We start from the raw sequence: 19,802 nt of genomic DNA, 5'->3' as shown, positions 1-19,802 counted from the left end.
TGAGAATTATATGAGTAGCCAACCATTTTCTGATTGGACTCCAGTTCTACCATACAGGACCAAAGTCACACCTGGAACCAATGTTAGGGTAAAAACCTAAGGCTTGACAGGTTATAGGATCCAGAAAAAAAAAAATTAGAAAATTTGCGATGAAATATTGCTATACCCATAGACCGGTGAATACTTCATCTGTAATCTGAGAAGCTTCTATTTACAGTGGAAGGTGATTAAAATTGACTAACCACAGTCCAAGATGCAAATGCTAACTGACTGAAGAAAGCCCAGACCTTAAAGAATATGTAAGTCTTACCCCTTCTCCCAAGACGTGGGAATCACTGCTGAAGAGTAAGTAGAAAGAATCTAAGAGCCTGGAGTCGCAGACGACTGACAAGGAATATTCCCTTCTGACACAGTAGACTAACTGTACACACAAACTCACAGAAACTGTGACAGCACGCGTGAAATCAGTACAAACACAAGCCAGGTCCTAGCACGGGAGAAGATGCGGGCACAAACTCCTACCCCACAGTTGATCTACTGGGTGAGGGAGGCAAGAGTTTCCTGGAACAGGGTAGCCCTGGTCAGCCAACCATTCTCCAGTAGAATACTGCATAACCAAGAATACTGGAACACCACAGCTGTGTTCAAAAAAAGACAAAGGATGGGTGAGTAGACAGGGTGTGAGTTAAAGAAGAGGTGGGAAAACAGCTAAATAGGATCAAAACATACTGAATGAAATTCAAAGAATTAACAAAAAGGATAAAAAATCATTCGCTTTTGATACTTTTATTTTTTTATATATCAGCTTCCTACTACCTCCCTCCGATACCCTCTGAGACAGTCATCTTTAGTAGCAGCAGCAGCAGCAGCAGCCATAGTCTTCCTCCTCCTCCTCTCCAACTGGTAGCGTTCAATCAGTGCTGAAGATAAGTGAATGGGTCCTGGGCCATCCCCTGGGACAGAGGTAACCTGTCTGTGTTCACATACTCAAAAGAAAGACCTTTCTCCCTCCCTCAGCACCCAACAACTTCCAAAATTCCTCATTTAGGAATGGACACTCAAAGCTCCCCTTCATCATCCGTGCTAGAACTTTGACTGGATTGATCTTGTACAGGTCTCGTGCAAACAGCCACAGCTACAATGAGTTAATGTTTGCCATGTCAAAGCCTTGCCTCTTATCCTCCCACTCTTATATTCTTTCTGCTACTCTTCCACCCCGTGCTCCCATCCAGCGCCGTGGATGGGGGAGAGGTGACACAGATCACCCACCTGCAGGTGAGTACTCACAGTGACTTATTCTCATGAAAGTGGGTTTTATTTCTTGAGTGACCGAAGAAAATCACTTTCCTATCCTGTATCTTAAAGAGTATTTTCTCTATTGTTGTCAGAGCATCAGGTCTTACACAAAGGCATTTAATCCATTTAGAGTCTAAATAGGGAGAGAGATACAGAACTAGTTTTACTTTCATTCTGTATATGAATATCCACTCTTTGCTAGGACCATTTGCTGAAGAGGCCATCTTCCCTCTGCTGTGTATTTTTGGCAAATTTGTGAAAAATAGAGCAGTGTTAGTTATGTGAGTTTTATCGAGTTCTCGTATACTAACGATGTAGATGTTTGTTTTGTGCCAGTAACATTCTGTTTTTGTTACTAAAGCTCTGTTTATAATTTGAAATCAGGTGGGGAGATATCTCCAGCATTACTATTTTTGGTCAGGATTGCTTTGTTGATCCTGGGTCTTATGCGCTTCCCATATGAAGTTTAAGGCTGTTTTTTGTTTTTCTGTTTGTGTGGAGAACATCACTGAGATTTTGATGGAGATTTCATTGAATCTATAGCTTGCTTTGGGAAAATAATCATTTTCATAGTACTGACTCTTCCAATCCTAAAGCATCAAGAGGTCTTTTCATCTTCTGGTATCTTCTTTACATTCTTTCTTTGGTGTTTTAGAGTTTTCATTATACAGGACTTTTACATATTTGGTTAGGTTTATTCTGTGGTATTTTATTTTACTTGAGGCAACTGTGAATAGCACTGCTTTCCTGATTTATTTCTCGGCATGTCTGTTATCATTTTATAAGAAGGATACTGACTTTTGAATGCTAATTTTCTCTCTTGGCATTTTACAGAAGGTGTTCATCAGAACTGAGAGTTTTCTGATAAAGTCTTCAGGGTCTCTTATTTAAAAGATCTTCTGCAAAAAAGAATAGGTTGACTTCTTCCCTCCATATTTGTAGTCTTTTTATACTGGTGTCCTAGAGAAGACTTCAAAACTTTAAAATGAACAACAAATGAGAAACAAGAAACCTTTGATTTATGACTTTAGTGAAAATGCTTTAACTTTTTCCCTATTTAGGATAAAATTGGCTAAAAAATGTATATTTTTTTATCTTATTCAAAGCTTTTATGTTCTGAAGTTAAAAAATAAATCAACTTCAAAACAAGCTATAAATGATACAGCCATCCACTCCCTATTAGATTTCCTAAGGCATAAACAAAATACAGGATTTTCATTACTTTTGTTTTAAGTGTATTTGCCATATTTTCATGTTTCAAGAAAAAGTTTGTGTGATATACTACCAACAAAAATAAAAAACTAAGAGAGAAAGGAAGGGAATGCCTTTCAAGAAATATTTTAGGTATAGTTACGAGTAGAAAAGTACTTTAGGTCACCTGGCCACAATAATTACAATACTTAACTTCCAGAAATTAAGAAAAGTATAATCGGACCAAAAAAGTCATATACTGTCTTTAAACTTAGATATTTCATTCCTCTGGATTTACTTTGTAATCACATAATTTAAAATGATGTTTGGCAAGTTTGGTGAAATTTCTCATCTTTAATATAAAAGAGTTCCATTTTAAAAGTTAATATGTTCTACTCTTCTTATTTTATGAATTGCATGCCATGCATAGTTATAGAAAAATATTGACTAGCAATGCAAACTGCTAATGTAATAAAGTAAGACTACTTACTGGTTTAGTTAAAACAAACAAAATCATACAAACAAACAAACAAACAACAAAAGTCTGTCACATTTCAACCACAAAGTTCTTCGACCTTTTCTCAGCGGCAGTGGTGGCGTTTTGTGATTTCGTCTTCCTATAACCTTTGAGATTATATTGAGAGAAGCTTGTGTATCTCTCTTTTGGATAATGAGAAGCAGGTACACATCTACGCCCAGTCATCTCACATCATATGATACCCCAGAAAGATCTATAAAATGTATACCAGCAAACTTTCAAAAATGGCACCTGTTCCAATTCAACCTTACTGCAGGACAGTTATGTGGACAAAACACATCTGAAAAGAAATTTCAACTATGGTCTATTTTAAGCAATTAAAAAGTCACTACAGTTTCCTATGAAAATAGCAATATTGTTTTCATTCCTCAGACAGACACAAGTCAAGGTTAGGCAAACAAGAGTCATATTCAATGTCTGGAAGAGGTTTTGAAGGCTTAAATAGTAGTGAAAACAATGGTCTAGTGCACCAAGGAGCAAAAATACTCAGAACTGGGAAAACCCAATCGCTCTAAATTGTCCTTGATGCCTGTCAATGGTGTGTGAAATAGCACAGATAAGCATTCTACGCACACAAAACACAGTTAAAATCAAAGTAATTTTTATTTTTATTGAATTTCAGAGCTTAAAGAAACAGCTGTTATTTCTCAACTTTTTTAATCACTGACTTCCTTTTCTTTCAACATTTCTATTTTGAGAAGTAAATTCTTCCTCTGACTTGACTGGAGTATCACCTTTCATGTGTGAGCATTCTTCAGCCATGCTTTTGTGTTACTTCCTTAAGTCCCCAGCTCTCTCTGCAAGAGTACATACAGCTGAAAGAATGCCTTTACTGGGACCACTGGGACCAACCCCAGCCTGCAATTCTAATTTTCCCAAACATGGGAGGACAGACCCATTCTCTCCTGAAGCTCTGGGCCTTTGGAAAGAAGGACACTTTTCACTGAGGGAATCTTGTACTATCTCACAGCATTCAAACCTGCAGTAGCAATTTATAGATTACAGTGACAGACCAAACATTTGGGATCTGTATATTTGCCAGCTAGTGTAATTTTGGACTTCTGCTCAGCAAATACCTACTTGCCTAGATATGGCCCCTATATAAGCTCATATATGATTAATTTATCTCTTCCCTATCTCGCTCACACACATAATTGGTGCTAAAATAATAAACAAAATGTTTTATAATATTGTTAATCCCCTTAAAGGATTTATTGCTTCTGGAAGCACTTTCTGTCCATTGATTAGTTAATCAATGGTTTAAAAAGTGTTAATTTAAGAGGGCCATTTTAAAATGTATTTGTAAAATAAATGCATTTTTCTATTTCCTCTAATTGTAGAATGTTTGCTATATTATTGACACTGGAAAAGTACATAAGAGTAAATTTGAAATATCAGCCACAACACCTTTAGCTTCACGAAAGATACAAACATTGCAAGCTGAGGCTCCTCTAGGGCTGAGACAAAGGTTGACGTGGAAGGCTCAGGGGACACCAGGAGATTTCTGGAAAGGGATATCACCAAAGAGACTAAAACCAGGGACAGTGCACTCACATTGGAGCGGCAGCCTAAGCAATTCCTAAGAGAAACAACAGAGGGTGTGCAAGTCTGACAAGTACAAGGCATTGCTGAAACAAGAAAGAGACAAAGAGCGCTGTTCTCCTGGGTGGGCAGGGGAGATGTAGGTAACACTCCAGAGGAAAGAGCAGAAGGTGAGCATAGAACAACTATGTTAACAAGATCAGAACAACTCAACAGTTCCAAGATTCATGACCTATTTCTAGGACAACGAAAGGCCAGGGTGGGGAGGAGTTTTACAGGAATGTGTTTATTGGAGTGTGCAATGGACTGCTCTTTCCAAGGGTAGTGTGGTAGATGGATATGCAGTAAGAAAAGCAAGCCTTGGAGAGTGGGGGCCATTAAGGAAGTGTCTATTAATGTCTCAGGCTTAATTCATTATTGCTTCAATAGATGCTAAATACATAACGCGAAAGGCTCCAGATTTCAAATTTTCCGTACTAGGTCTTATAAAAATGGAATTTAGAAACATAATAAGTAAGCAATACCAGGATTGGTCAAATGCCAAAAATAATATTAAAACGGTGTTTCAAGTTTTAAAATATTCAATTAGTCTTCAACACAAATATAAACCATTTTAGTCATTATCAACCAGTATTGTAATTTCTATTTAAAGTGAAAAAAAAAATCCTTCTCTGGCTTATTTTTATTTGTAATAATTTATTTGCCATGTTTTGTTCAAATAAAGAGTCAACACTGAACTTCAGAACCAAAGCTATAAGGATGATTTTTTTTTAAGTTGTAAAAAAGAGATCAAAACAAATGATGTTTATGTAACATAAAAATAAAACAGGTTACTAGATGAACAAGAAATTACAGTTTTCACCTTATAGCAAAAAGGAAAGAAAGAAAGAAAGAAAGAAAGAAAGAAAGAAAGAAAGAAAGAAAATTATTAGTTAGTTTCAGTTTGTTCATTGTAGATCAACCATGATGCATTTTCAAAATAAACAATATTGCATAGGTCTAATAGCTCATACCAGGTAATCATACATGCATATGTGTATCAAAAAGAACCTTAAATTTGAATCAATATGCAAAATTCTATACCCATGTATCAAAATAACATTATTTTTGTATCAATATATAGAATTTTATAACATTGATTTAAAAATATTTGAAAATAACAATAGTTATATAGTTGAAGAGATTTACTAATGTATCCTTTTCTCTAAATATTTATATTTAAAATATAAATATTTCTATATTATATTCCTACGTTCCTCCTTGTGCTTCTTTTTATTATATTGATGGGTTTTTTTTAATTCCTTTCATTTTGCATCCTGATTCCAGCCTCTCCCTCTTCTTCTCCCTGTCCTGTTCTCTCACCCTCTTCTCCCTTTCACCCCTCCCTTCTCCTCAAAAAAGGGCTTCCTCCCCCGCCTCCTCCTGTACCAACCCACCCTGGCACATCAGGTCATAAGTCATGTCAAGACCAAGCAAATCCTCCTCCACTGAGGCCAGACAAGGCAGTTGAGGTATTGGACTTACAAGTCATTTACAAAGGTAAGGTTTACTTCCACTCCTTTTAAAAGCTGCTATTACAAACTGTTTAGGATAATTAACTTATATAAGTTAATGGTCAATTAATCAAACCCATGGTCATGTGAGATACTAGTCTAGTTTATCATAGAAATACATATCCTAAGTTGAACAGATAGTAAATATCTAGAAACAAGCAATGTTTGCTTATTCAGACTTGCTAAAAAGTCACAGACACATGGACAGACAGATATGATTAAACACTATGTAAATATAAAGGTAAATAGATAGATAAATGGCCCTCAAAAAATTCAGAGACCTACAGAATATGGCATTTAAAGATGTTTTTATTAACTCGAGGCCTTTTTGACTTGACACATGTCAGCTCGTGGTAACACCCCCAGCCTACCTCAACGAAGTTGATGAGCATCATAAAAGTCTCCTTTTGGAGATAGCCTCATTAATGACAAACTAGCCACTTTGCAAAAATGGCCCAGCTCTCTCTAAAGACAATATGCTCTCCAAAATGGACAAGATTTAGACACAGGCTAAGTTGACTCTGCCATGACAGGGTAAGCAACTCCCTCATATTTCCTGCTTCACAATTATGTCTGCCAGATGTACTGGACCAGAAGGCTGAAGATGACGCTGTAACATTACAGAGGGTGGCTGACCACGCAGTAAACGGTCTCTGTCATCTCTTGGCTTTGGAAGCTGCTTGCCTGCACTTCCTACTTAAGTAATAATTTTATTCCTTCTCAAGTCCCTGATGGGGTTGAAGACTGGGTAGTTATAGTGTCATAGGTTTAAGTTACTTAGGATTTAAGAAAATGTTTTAAGATCTAGAAAGATGTTTTGTTTTGTTAAATCAATCAATAAAAAAAAAAGGAAGAAAATGACAAAACTTTAGCCTCACCTAGATAAGATAGATAGTATTTTCTTCAAGGTTGCTAAATACAAATGAGCTAAATATTTTAAATTTAACTTTTACACATGGCTTTCCTGGCTGTTTCATAACTACCCTTATTATATGTAGTTTAATATAAATAAATAAAATCCATATGTATTTGGAAAAAGAACAAAATAAACAATGTTAAAAAACATAAATGAAACCTATTCACAAACTGGATGGCAGATTTTCTAACAAATACAAAAACACTAATTATAAGGAGAGCACTGGCTGTTCTTCCCAAGGACCTAGGTTCAATTCCCAGCACCTGCATGTTAATCTATAACTCCAGTTCCCGGGGATATGACACCCTTGCAGAGAGAGGCATGCATGCAGGCAAAACACAATGCATATAAAATAAAAATAAATATATCTTTAAAAATGTTAACATTAACCTTAAGAAAATATATGGATTAGTTCAGCCTTAAAATAAAGGACTACTAAACAGGGCACTGACCTTGTAGGCATTAAGACCAACAATTGACAAATGGAACCTCATGAAACTAAAAAGTTTCTGTAGAGCAAAGGACACCAACATTCAATTGAAGAGAATGAAAAATATTCTTTACCAGCTATACATCTGACAGTTAGTGACAAAACAAAGGAACAAAAAAACAGAAAACTAAACTAAACAAACAAACCAATAAAACCCCAAAATTAAATACCATGAAAACAAACAACCCAATTAAAATAACAGGGCATGGAATTTAACACATAGTTCTCAAAAGAATGAATAAAATAGCTATGAAATATTTTAAATGTTCATCTTTACCAATCAGGGAAGTATGAATTAAAACAACTTTGAGACTTCATCTTCCTCCAGTCAAAATGGCTACCTAAGCTTAAAAAGTGCTGGAGTGGATGTGAGAGAACAGAAACACCTATTCACTGCTGGTGGCAATGCAAACGGGTATAGCCACAATAGAAATCAGTGTAGAGGTTCCTCAAAAAGCAAGGAGGACATTTGTCACGTGATCCAGGCATATCACTCCTGGGCATATTCCCAACAGACTCTCTATCCTACTACAGAGACATCAGCTCATCCATGTTCAAGGCTGCTTCATTTACAACAGGCAGATTATGGAAACAGCTTGTATGTCCCTCAAATTATTTTGCACCCTTTCAAAAATTATGCATACAGCCAGGCAGTAGTGGAAGACACCTTTAATCCCAGCAGACACAGGGATTAAATTTAGAGGCAGAGACAGGCAGATCTCTGAGTTCAAGTTCATCCGGGTCTAGAGCAAATTCTAGGACAGCCAAAGCTACATGGAGAACTCCTGTCTAGAACACCCCCTCCCCCACCCCACGCCAATCCAAAGAGTATGGGTATGGTGACAGACACCTGTCATCATTCCTAGGAAACTGCGGTGGAGATGAGTGTAGCATAAACACTAAATACTGGATCGGCAGAGCTATATAAAAAGACCCAGCCTCAATAACAACCCCCCCCAAATTATACATCAATCAATTACAGTGATTCTGCATAATTTGTGGCCTCATTCAAAGATGCTCACTTTATTTCCTTTTAGAGTTGTTCCAGCTGCTGGTTTGACATGGCCCATCTGTTTGGACGTCCCTGCATAAGTCTGTGCCACATACTAGCTATCTCTCGTATCTCGACTGGCCCACCGTGTAAAATCCATAGCAGAATAACTTTTGTTTTCAACTTAAATATATACAGCAACAGTACAGAAAACTCACTGGACCTCAAACCATCACCTGTAGCATAGCCTAAAAAGTTTAAATATCATGGAAGCATTTATTATAATGTCTAAAAACAAATCAAACAAGCAAACTTTCATTATATTACTGGGTAATTTTCATGTATGTAATGCCATAGTTCTAATCAGAATACTGACTTTGGAAACTACAATATAATATAAATAATAGATATAAATAATAGAAGTATACACATTTCAGGAGAGTTCTAAGTAAGAAGGTACGCAGAAAGTGGTCTCTGTGTCCTTCAGCATGAGCGCTTTTAGGATAATTAGAGACAAGCACAGCCAAGCACAGGGCAGCAATATGTGCGGCCAGAGAAGCCACTGACCTGCTACCTGCCGTAACAGGAAAAAAAAAAATGTAATGCACAGCCAGGGACACTAACTCAGGTTAACGTTAAGAAAGGAGACACAGTTCATAAAAACCCAACAGCAAGTCATCTGGACAAAGCAGGGACTAAATTCTGTCTTGGGTTCTTTGTACAGAGAAGACAATTCATGTCACTCCAGGTTCATCTCTTCCCAAAAGTGGTAGCTTTACTTTGGTTACTTCCCAGTGATGTTTTGTTCTGTCAGAAAGATCCTGTGTTGGCCACATTCCCAATGTCCACCTTCTGATTCTGTCTAGTAAGTACATCTCTACAAGTTGATGTGAATTTTCTATATCCCATCTCTAGACCACAAACTAATGCTAGTGCCTTACGAGGTAGATAAAGTTAAATAAGACAGACTTCAGCCTTGGTAGAAATGAGAGAGCATGAAATCAATGTTTGCATATGACTACCCATACTCCGGGCACTGCCACAGTCCAGGCATTCTCAAGAGGCGTACAGAAACCTCTGCTGCCTCCACGAACATTCACAACAGCAGGCAGCCCTCCTTAGAGGTGTACGAAGCCCGGCAGCCCTCTGCAGCCAACAGGGAGATGGGCTTTACAAGTAAAAGCCAGCCTAAACTGGTTAATGACTTACCTCGTCACGTACTGGCCGGACTGCTCCTTTAACGTTTGGTTTCCTCTCTTGTCATAGCTCAGCACCAAATGGTTGTGATTCAGCCGAAGTGTAAACCTGACAGAAAGAAATTTCTTTTCAGGACAAACATTCGAAATTAAAGTTCCCTCCACTGTTGTCTTCCTTGCCTGGCTCTCTGTGTGCTGTGCGCGTGTTTCTCTGTGTCTCTCTGCAAGGCAGCTACGTAGTGGTCTATAAATATTGACCTCACACTTGCTCAGAGTTCTCCTTGCTCATGGCGCAGGTCTGTGTTACTGAACACCGTGGTAATACTCCGGCGAGGTTCTCAGCTGCTCGGACAAAGCAGTGAATTGGCCCACTACCCAGCAACCCTGTGCTTGCCTGGAAATACCATTTCGCTGCCAGCTTTACAGATGCTACGGGCCTTTCCTGAGCCTCAAATCGGGCACAGAGGGGCAATTATGAGTCTTGTCTGAAGAAATACAGCTTTCCTCAAGCAGGTGGAGAGAAGAGGGCTAGGAGGAGGGGAAGACAAGGAAGGAAATACTGCCTTTGCTTTGTCCAAACAACGCCATCTCAAACCTTTATAAAATTTCTACCTAAATGCCACTCAATTAAGCCTTGCAAAACTTGGTTATACATATTATGAATGACCTAAACCATAAAAAGCAGTCTTATAATTGTTTTTAATACTGTTTCTTATTTTAAAAAATGCTGCAGGGAATGAGCAATTGGCCACAGAGAGATTTTATTTTTTGACATATGTTCACTTGCAGAATGATAGAAATGCATTGGAATGTATAATATTAAATAGATAAATTATGTATTTGATGAAAGAAGCTAAAATGTAATCTAAACATTATGTGAATCAACATGTTATATTAACTTGTAGATTTACAGTCCTGACAATTTGAATTATATTACTTTGGACTCTTAGATTAAGGATAAAGTAAGCTATCCTGATTGTGGGCAATATACATTTCCTATTATCTATATTGCATAACATTTACATTATAAATGACTAGAAAATATATCATTCTGAATTTTCATGCTTTTGCCAATAATAATCACTTGTTTGCTTTATTAAATGGTACCCTTGATTAAATCAGATGAAGGAATATTTGGAAGTGGTGTGGTGCTGGATCTTAGAGATCACCCTCAGCTCCTAGTTTACCCAGGGCCATGTGACAATGTAGTAGCAGAGCCAAAAAACAAACCACAGCCTGTCCTTACTGCTCAGACACAGGGCAACTTCCCCCAGGACCGTGATACTCAGAACCTATCTTTATCTTCATCTCCATATGGAAACTTGCTGAAAGTCTTGCCCAGAAGAAAATACATACATACATACATACATACATACACACATACATACACACACACACACACACACACCTTTAATCCCAGTACTCTGGAGGCAGAGGAAGGCATATCTCTGGGAGTTTGAGGCCATCCTGGACCACATAGTGAGTTCCAGGACAGCTAGTGTGAGCTACACAGTGACACCCATCTCAAAAACAAAAACAAAATCTAAACAAAAGTTCACAGGCACAACATTAATGTAAAAGAGAAAATTTGTGGTAAGCAAAATGCCTAAAATTGTTAGGTACACTTAGGCTTCAAAAGATCTTCTATGCTTAATTCAGTATTTTCATGAAGTTACTGCTGGGAGAAACATACAGCTAGATACCGATGAGGCCATAGCCCTACTCTCAAAGACCTTATACTCTAAGTTGAAGGAATGGCTAATTGCTAGACAGTACATTTGTTAGGCAATGAAGAGGAGAGGAAGGCAGTGAGGAGACAGGAGCAAGCAGCATCTCAGGCAGCATGCACTCCAACAGGTGGCTGGTCAAGGAGACTCTGGCAAGGTTACTGAGGCACACAGACAGAGAACAGGGTGAAGAAGGGCAAGAGAGGAATGGCACGCACACGCACCTGCACACAGATCCTTCTGGCTGTGGCACAGACAGATAAGACAAAACACTGCTGTAGAGAAAGAAGCGTGGACTTTAAAGGTTCTGTTAACACACTCAGCAGGCTATCAGGCTCCAGATACTTTTCACAAAGGAAAGAATCTGAAACATTCTGTAACCAGCACACAATCACCAAGCTTATTATCTGTAATTTTCAGCAGTAATAGCATGAGTACATGTGAAAAACTGATTTTGTACTGTTTGAGAAATTATATTTTTAAAATAAAATTCAGCAACAATACACGCTCAATTCACTGACATTTAAAACAAGCACTCTCTGCTTAGAAATATAAACATCCATTTAACAGTTGAAAATTGTTTTGTATTTTATTTTATTGAAATTTTATCCATCTAATTTCTTCAAGGAATTTTTCTGAAATACACATATCAAAAAGTTTTTGATTGTTTTTTTCATGTCTCTTCAATAAATTTTTAGTTGTTAACTATTCTATGACTGCTACACACACCATTACACCGTAGTATGATTTACGATGAATGAGGGCGTGTGGGGTTTCTTTTTTTTTTTCAGGAGAAATGCTGCCATTAATGAAGCATTCTCTTAGCAAGATCAATACCAACAGAGTACAATAGATGCTGAGAAGGTAGCCACTCCAGTGAAACCATCCATGCAGCTGCTAAGTGAAAAGAACTAGTGTTAGGTATTGGACGGGTCTGATGCTCTTTGGGTGGATGACACCTAAATGAACATCTGTACAAAGTCCCAATTTATTTCTAATATCAGAGATCAGACCTCTACTCTTGCCTGATGCGTCTAAAACAAAAAGGGGGAACTGTAGAGAGCTGCGGAATGCTATGCCTTAAAGATGGAGCTGGTTTCTGCCTTCCACTTTCCCGATGGTGAGTGCTCTCTGTCACGAACAACTCCACATTTGGCTAAGGCCGAGGATCTGGCTTGCTTCCATGTATGTGGACCTATCTGCATTGCCCCCGTGGCACGCCTGGGTTGGCTACCCAGAGGCTATTTAAGCTGTGGGCTGGCTTTCCCCGGGGTCCGAGGATTGTTCAATGTTCCTGAATAAACTGCATTGAAAAAAAAAAAAAAAAAAAAGGCTCCTCAGCCTGTGATTCCAGCTGCATGACATTTGGGAACAGGAAACAGTTCCATGGGTTACAGGCTTTGGGGTGAGGTGGGGACAAAGGGCACCAAGGAGGATTCTCATGGAAGCACAGCCACTTGGGATGATGTAATGGCAGCATGATGTCATGCATGTAGCAGATGTACAGAATTATACAGCACAAAGAATGAGGCCCTGGGCTGTGGGGATGGCTCAACCCTTGCTATTCTTGCAGATGATGAGACTTTGGTTCACAAAACCCAGTTCTGGTGGCTTATAATTACCTATAACTCCAGCTCCAGGGGGATCCAACATTGCTGGCCTCCAGAAGCATTTGTAGTCACATGTACACACACATACATACATGTAATCTTTTAAATTATTTGAATAAAAGAATGAACTCTCATGCACAGTATGAAGAGTGTGAAGCCTCTTCTCTGTCTTGCTGAAATACGTGGCGCAGAGGTGATATTGTTTATCATGCAATTTTTGTCTAACACGGGGTTTCAAAATATTCTAACATGAAAAGCAACCCCTAATGACTTTGCTTTTTTATGATAAAGAAAATAAAGCTAAGTTATTAATGGCTTGACAGAAGTCATGTAACAAAACAGGCATAGCACTGGGATTTGAACCACAGGCTGTGACTGGACTATAGTACCACATCACCTTGGCATCACTTGTTTAATTAAGAACAGATTCCACTCAGGCCTGGAAAAGCAGGCAATGTGAAAGGAAGGACCAAATGAGCCTTCTGAACTTCTCTCAGAAAGTAAAGAGAATTTCAATATTGAGTACTGAAAGGTGGCAAAAAAAAGGAACTAGCAGATTAGAGGGTGGCATTAAAGACCTCAAATGCCTGTTCTTCAACTTGGCAAATGGGTAGAGTCTCTGAAAAGTCAAGGCTGGCTCTTCTTGGCTTTGCCAATCTAGGTTACAAGAAAAGGATCAACTTCATGACAGGGCCCTGGGAAGAAGAGGTAATTCTAGTTTCTAACATGATGAACTTGATACAGTTGGCTCACAGTGAACACGTTTAGTAGGTGTTTAAACATGCTGATCTAGGATACAGAAAAACATCTGTTCTTTTGCTATTCAAACACTGTCAGCGTATAATCACCATACAGAAGACATACAAATGACTCAAAATGCCACCCAGCTCATATTCATCTTCTGCTAAACATCTGCTTTCTCCTTTTTACTCTCCTGTAAATCTGCTTGATCTTCTCCATCATTACACCTTACACAGTAGCAATGAGAACCTGTCTCTGTCTCAACTGCAACTCACTTACCCCACTGTATTTTCTTAACATGACTTTCCCTTGAAAAAAGTTTCCCTTGATAAACTCCTCCTTCCATTCACCTTTTTGAGTGTTCCTCATACAGGTGCCTTCTCTCAAAGCCCACTGCTGCAGCACTCCCTGAAATGGTAAGCTTTTTTCTATGCCAAAAAAAAGCAAGTCCAGTAACAGCATGGGGTTCGAGTACCCAAAGTGAGCCTTGAATATAATAAATGCACAGAATGTGCCAGATGCATGGCTGAAAAAGACAGTGTCTAGCTGTAAATGAACACAGCCATGAGCTCTCTCGGTGGCAACATGCATGAGAAGTGAGCCAAAGTCAGCATCCACATGTACTGAAAGCTAAGGAGAATGCAAAAGGGGCTCACGTGGAGTTTGAGTGCTAGAGAGAGGTCAGTAATGCCAAGTGCTTTGGAAAAATCCAGCATGGCAGGAACTGAAGAAGCCCACCACAGGAGGCAGAGGTGTTCTTGGCTGTGAAGCAACTAGCATGTGCAATGTAAAAGCACCAACACGCTATACAAGTTGTCGTCTGTGAAGAAGATAAAAAAGAGAAAGCCCTGGTGACTAAGATGTTTCCCCAGGGATGGGAAGACAACATGTAAAATTAGATAGGAGCAAAATTATCCTTTCACAAGCCTTATGCACATATAAGAGAGAGCAAGGTGGGGTAATGCTTTCGAGCAACAAACAAGCAAAGCAACAGAAACAGAACTTTCTACAGGGGAGGTGTCAAGTCTGTGCTCACTTCTCAAGGTTGGATACATGCCTCTGCTTCTTCATTATTAAACTGCAGTTAACATAGCATCAGTCAGATCATTTCAATTTGTTATAAAATAGTCTTTCATTATGCAGATATGTCAAGGTTTACATACCCATTCCTTAGCTGATGGACTCTTGAGTTGGATTCCATTTGGGAAATTTTATGAATAAGAATGTTATGAACATTCATGTACATGTTTTCCTTGAACTTATATTTTTATTAATATTTGGTAAATACCAATGAGTGGAATGAATTGCTTGCGAATAAATTCATTTTGTGTTCTAACATTTTTTTAAATGTGTCAAATTGCCTTCAAGGTAGGCTGTATCATTTCACAGCATGACCAGCAACACAGAAAGGTATGAATTTCTCTATGTCCTTAGAAGATCTGTAATTATCTCTCTTTTTCCATAGTGAAACTAGTACATTTGAAGTTCAATATCATTGTCATTTCTAGAGTGGCTAATCCTAGTTGAGCATCTTTCCTCTGCTAGACATCCACTACAGGTTTCAGGAAATACAGTTCTGCAAAGTTGACCTTGCAATGACGTCACCACTCCCTCGTTAACTAAATAAACTAGTAGACAAATCAAAGAGCAGATCATTGGAACTTTTAGGTATGTATCATTGTGCAGATTTTAAACTGATATAAAATTCATCCACAGTTTACATAGACTATTTTGTACAGAACAAAAGGAGTATTATCTGTTTCAAAACTGTCACACTCACATGCTTATAAAAATTTTTAATGGAATGAGCTTTGAAAAGATGTGGTTTTTTAATTTATTTGCAAAGTTTGTTTTTTACACTAAAGTTTATGGAAATTTTTGAGGACTTTGGAAAGACAAGAAAACAATTACAGAGCAAATGAATTAATCATCTCTCCAGGACTGTAAGCATCTACTCAGGCACATTTGGTTTGCTAATACACTAAAAGGTGATGTTAGGATACAGGTGTTACACTCTAGTTATGCTAATGCTGAGCAGTGAATAATTTTGAACTACTTTGTTGACAAACTTAATTGGATATGGACAATACAAATTTGTCTACCCTATAAAGGAATGAAATGTATCTCAGAGCAAACAGCTACAGCAGAACATTAGTCATCTAAGCTTGGACTCATTTCACACCTGAGGGAGTGTGTGACTTTCAATATAAATGACAGGAAGAAGAAAACACACAATACACCTAGTTAAAAGTAAGCTATGGACCGTGTTCTCCTTTCTCTTTCCTTTGGGGACCTATTATTAGTCATATCATATGCACAGTGACTTACCTTTAACTCTAAGGTTCTTTGTTCTCAAGTAATAAATACTTTGAGTTCCCAGGACCCCACAGGAAAAATCACACAGATGTCTACTGACCTTTACTGCTGCCCTTTATTTGAACACTTATCCATTATAAGTTTTAGAAATATTGACTGCACAATTTGTAAAGAGGCCATTTGTTCTTTTCAACTGGAACAATGTCATATGTAAATGGAGATGAAAGCATATCCTAAGTAAGGGAGCCATAGCAAAGAATGGGTGCCCTTTTTAACTTTTGTTTGACAGCACAACAAACTAATCCCAAACCGAAATAAAGCACTTTACCATTAACGAACAGAGAATGTTCTAAACTCCAGAGTGGACAGAACAAACAAAAACAGAACCAAACAAATGCTCAACTGCACTTAGATAAGCAAGTATGTGTCAGTAGACATGGTCATTGTCACTTTATAGTTATTGCTATGTGGGTCTGGTGCTAACTTCCCTTCTTGCTTATTAATCATTCCTAAATTTCAAGATGACATAATTTTCTGATATTTATATATGAGTTTATGTCATAAATGAGAGTAATATGAAGGACAGTCTCAAAAATAGTTTAACATTGTAAACACTTACCTGCAAGATAATTTCAAGCATTTCCTATTTTAAAAATTACAATTGTTAAAATAATATAACCTAGAGTAGGCATTTCATAACAAGTTTTAAACTTATTCCACACTAATCCAATGCTGTGTACTACCATTGCAAAACAGAAATTAGGTCCATGTGACAATAAGGCTCTAAGAAAAGTTCTGCTGTGCAGATGGCGACTGTGACCTGGCCTGTTGAGAAGCTGTTGCCCTTTATCATGACAAGGTAGCTCAACTCTTGGTATCTGTTCCTTTCTTAAAGATTTGTTTCTATTATTTTTAATTATGTGGATGTGTGTGAAAGAGAGGGGAGAGAGTGAATGTGTGTTTGTATGTGAGAAAGAGAGAGAGAGAGAATACAGAGCCACAGAGCCACAGAGCACAGGTACCAGTGGAGGTCAAAAAGCATCAGATCCCCAAACACTTGAGTTACACGCGGTTCTGAGATGTCAGACATGGATGTGGGGAACTGAACTTGGGTCCTCTACAAAAGCAGTATGCTATCTTAACCACTGAGCCATCTTTCCAACCCTCATGTCTGTTTCTCTAGAAATGACTCATGTAAAGACTCTTTCGTGTATGTATACCTATCCATCATAGAAATGTACCATTCATTTTATTGTTTTTTAATTTAAAAATATAATATATTTTGGTCATATTCTCTCCCTTTCCCCAACTCCTGCCAGGTCTTCACCTCCCTAACATCCACTAACTTATCAGAATATTTAGTTTTAGAAGAAAAAAAAAATCTGCACTTTACAAGGAAATGAAATCAGGAGAAGCACAGGTGTCCCTTTCAACAACAGAAAGGTCACAGGCCATCCTGAAGCCACCCACAGGAACAAATCTGCATCAGCTCAAGGAATGAAACCATGATGAGGCATTCCCTAAGCCACGCTGGCCTTGCCTCCAGCAACCCAGAATTAGCGATGACACCAGGTCTGCCCTTAAAGCTCATCTACCAAATTTATGCTGACTTTAAAAAACATTATTTATTAATCATCTGGCAGTACCTCTTAAAAAAATCACTGGATGATTAAATTCAACTAGGCAGTAAAAATAGCAACGTAAATTAAGTCTAATAATTCATGAACAAAAATAAAACAAAAACAACACATCTTTATTTTACTATTTCATAATAAGCATGCCTTCATGGAGGGGGTGGGGTTGAAACTGCAAAACCGAGACTCATCACCACGCGTTTCAAAGCCATCTTTCTCCAATCAAAACATATCTCAAAAAACATGAAGAGGAAATAACACCAAAAACAGAGAAAACCAACTTTAAGAAGAAGTGAATGTGCCATCTTTTACCCTCTTTGGTTCATACAGGTATGTAATTATCAATAAGCTGTCATACTGGATGGAAAAGGGGAATCTCTGTTTTACAGGTCTACGTTTCATTAGACCTGAATACTGCTGGGTACACTAATGTCATGTACGATACATTTGCAAGAGCCAACTGGGTTGTGAGGTAAGCTGAAGTGATCTTTTCAGTTTTCAAGGTTTTTTCAGACTATTTTTGAGGTGTTCATAAGATACCATCGGGATAGGTGAATATGATGGAAAAATGCTCTCTGGCATCTCCCCTCACCTGGCTGATTTCATGGTGAGTTTCGGGTTTAACCAACAAGAACAGTGCTGACACTTGGCTGAAGACAGGTGAAGATGAAGAGCGTGTTTACACTTATTTTTCCATGACCCAACTAAAGATGAAATCATATTAATAAATAGGGTGTAGTATTGTTAATTAGCTTGTTCATATTTTGTTTGTTTTATAGGCCTTTTATGTTCAATAGCGGAAAAAAAATAATTATTTCAGATAAATAAAAACACCAGTAGAGAATATGAGAGAATATTTCCAAGTACAGAACACTCAAAATATTATCTTATGCTAATGAATAATACCATTTCTGTTATTGGCCAACTCCAAGTGGTACGTAACATTCTAGTAAATCAATTACACAGCCCTTTATGTGTGTACCTTATATTATCTCACTTTATGCTCAGAATAAGCAGAGAGCTGCCTATAACTTCACCTCATACACAGAGAAACTGAAGTTCAAAGACGGTAAACTAATAAACCATGATGTTAAGGAATGAAAGACAATCTCAAGAAATCTCACAAAACTCACAGCCCCTGGTCAGTCTTCTAGTATAGCAGAATATCTCCATAGAAAAATTTTTCCTATGGCATAATATTAATTCTTGCGGGACAAAACAACATCTTCCAATTTGGAGCATATTGGTCTTGAAACTGGCAACAGACATGATCATATTTCCAAACAGAAACCAAACAAACAGTCAAAATCCAGGCTTTGAGAGCAAGCGGGAGCTTGCCCCTTTCTCTCCTTTCTTTGTGTTTCTTCTAAAATTCAGACTTTGCCTTCACATAATCTTAACAACTGAAATGACCCAGTCTAGTCCCTCCGTCACCACTTTCCTTTTTCCTTCATCAATCTTCTGTCTGTCACTAAGCCCCCTTTCGATGACAAGAGGGTCAAATGTCTTAGCATGGAATATAGGCCTCTCCCTGATCACAAATGAGTCCTACACGCTCTTCATTTCCGCCATGCCCACGACAGTAATCCCATGTTACACTGTAACACTCCACACTGTATATCCATGGACAGCACTTGAACCCCTGTACAGCACTTCCACACTTCTGTGACTCTTCACATAACAGCCCCTTCATAATCTCCACTCTCAGGGGCTGTATTTTAAGGTACGTGTGAGCGCAGATGCAAATTAGAAGAAAAATTTCTTGGATGCCCTGACTTCTAACCAAGGTTTCTTGCTTTCCTCTGAGGAGTGTGGCAAACTGCTTGGCTTCACCTGGTGTTTTTCCTCCTGAAAGTTCAAAGGAAGAAAGAGAGGTTCATCCATCTCACAAACTCCCAGCAGTGACGTGAAATCCTCACATGACTGTGCCTCTCAGTATGACTTTCTGGGACTGTAGCAGTATAAAATGTAAGGCAATTAAAATATGGCCATTTCAACCACATGGCAGTCTCTGGAAAATATTGCCATCACATAAAATTACACATGCACACTTCTGAGGCG

General features: G+C 38.2%; 1 protein-coding gene across 3 annotated transcripts in view; it reads right to left on the bottom strand.

Annotated features, from left to right (window-relative positions):
- The window catches only part of Bmpr1b (bone morphogenetic protein receptor type 1B), a 323,473-nt gene that overhangs the window by 130,608 nt on the left and 173,063 nt on the right, over nucleotides 1-19,802 (bottom strand). For 2 of the 3 annotated variants that reach the window (XM_060392619.1, XM_060392620.1), the window contains exon 2: nucleotides 9,727-9,822. The gene's annotated coding sequence lies outside the window, so the exon portion shown is untranslated. Of the gene's footprint in view, nucleotides 1-9,726; nucleotides 9,823-9,971; nucleotides 10,010-19,802 lie in introns of those variants that run through there. The other variant, XM_060392621.1, reaches the window with a different exon arrangement.

Source organism: Meriones unguiculatus, chromosome 10, assembly GCF_030254825.1.
Source record: "Meriones unguiculatus strain TT.TT164.6M chromosome 10, Bangor_MerUng_6.1, whole genome shotgun sequence".
Lineage (NCBI taxonomy): Eukaryota > Metazoa > Chordata > Mammalia > Rodentia > Muridae > Meriones > Meriones unguiculatus.
The sequence above is the reverse complement of the archived record's forward strand: the minus strand, read 5'-3'. Positions and strand labels throughout refer to the sequence as shown.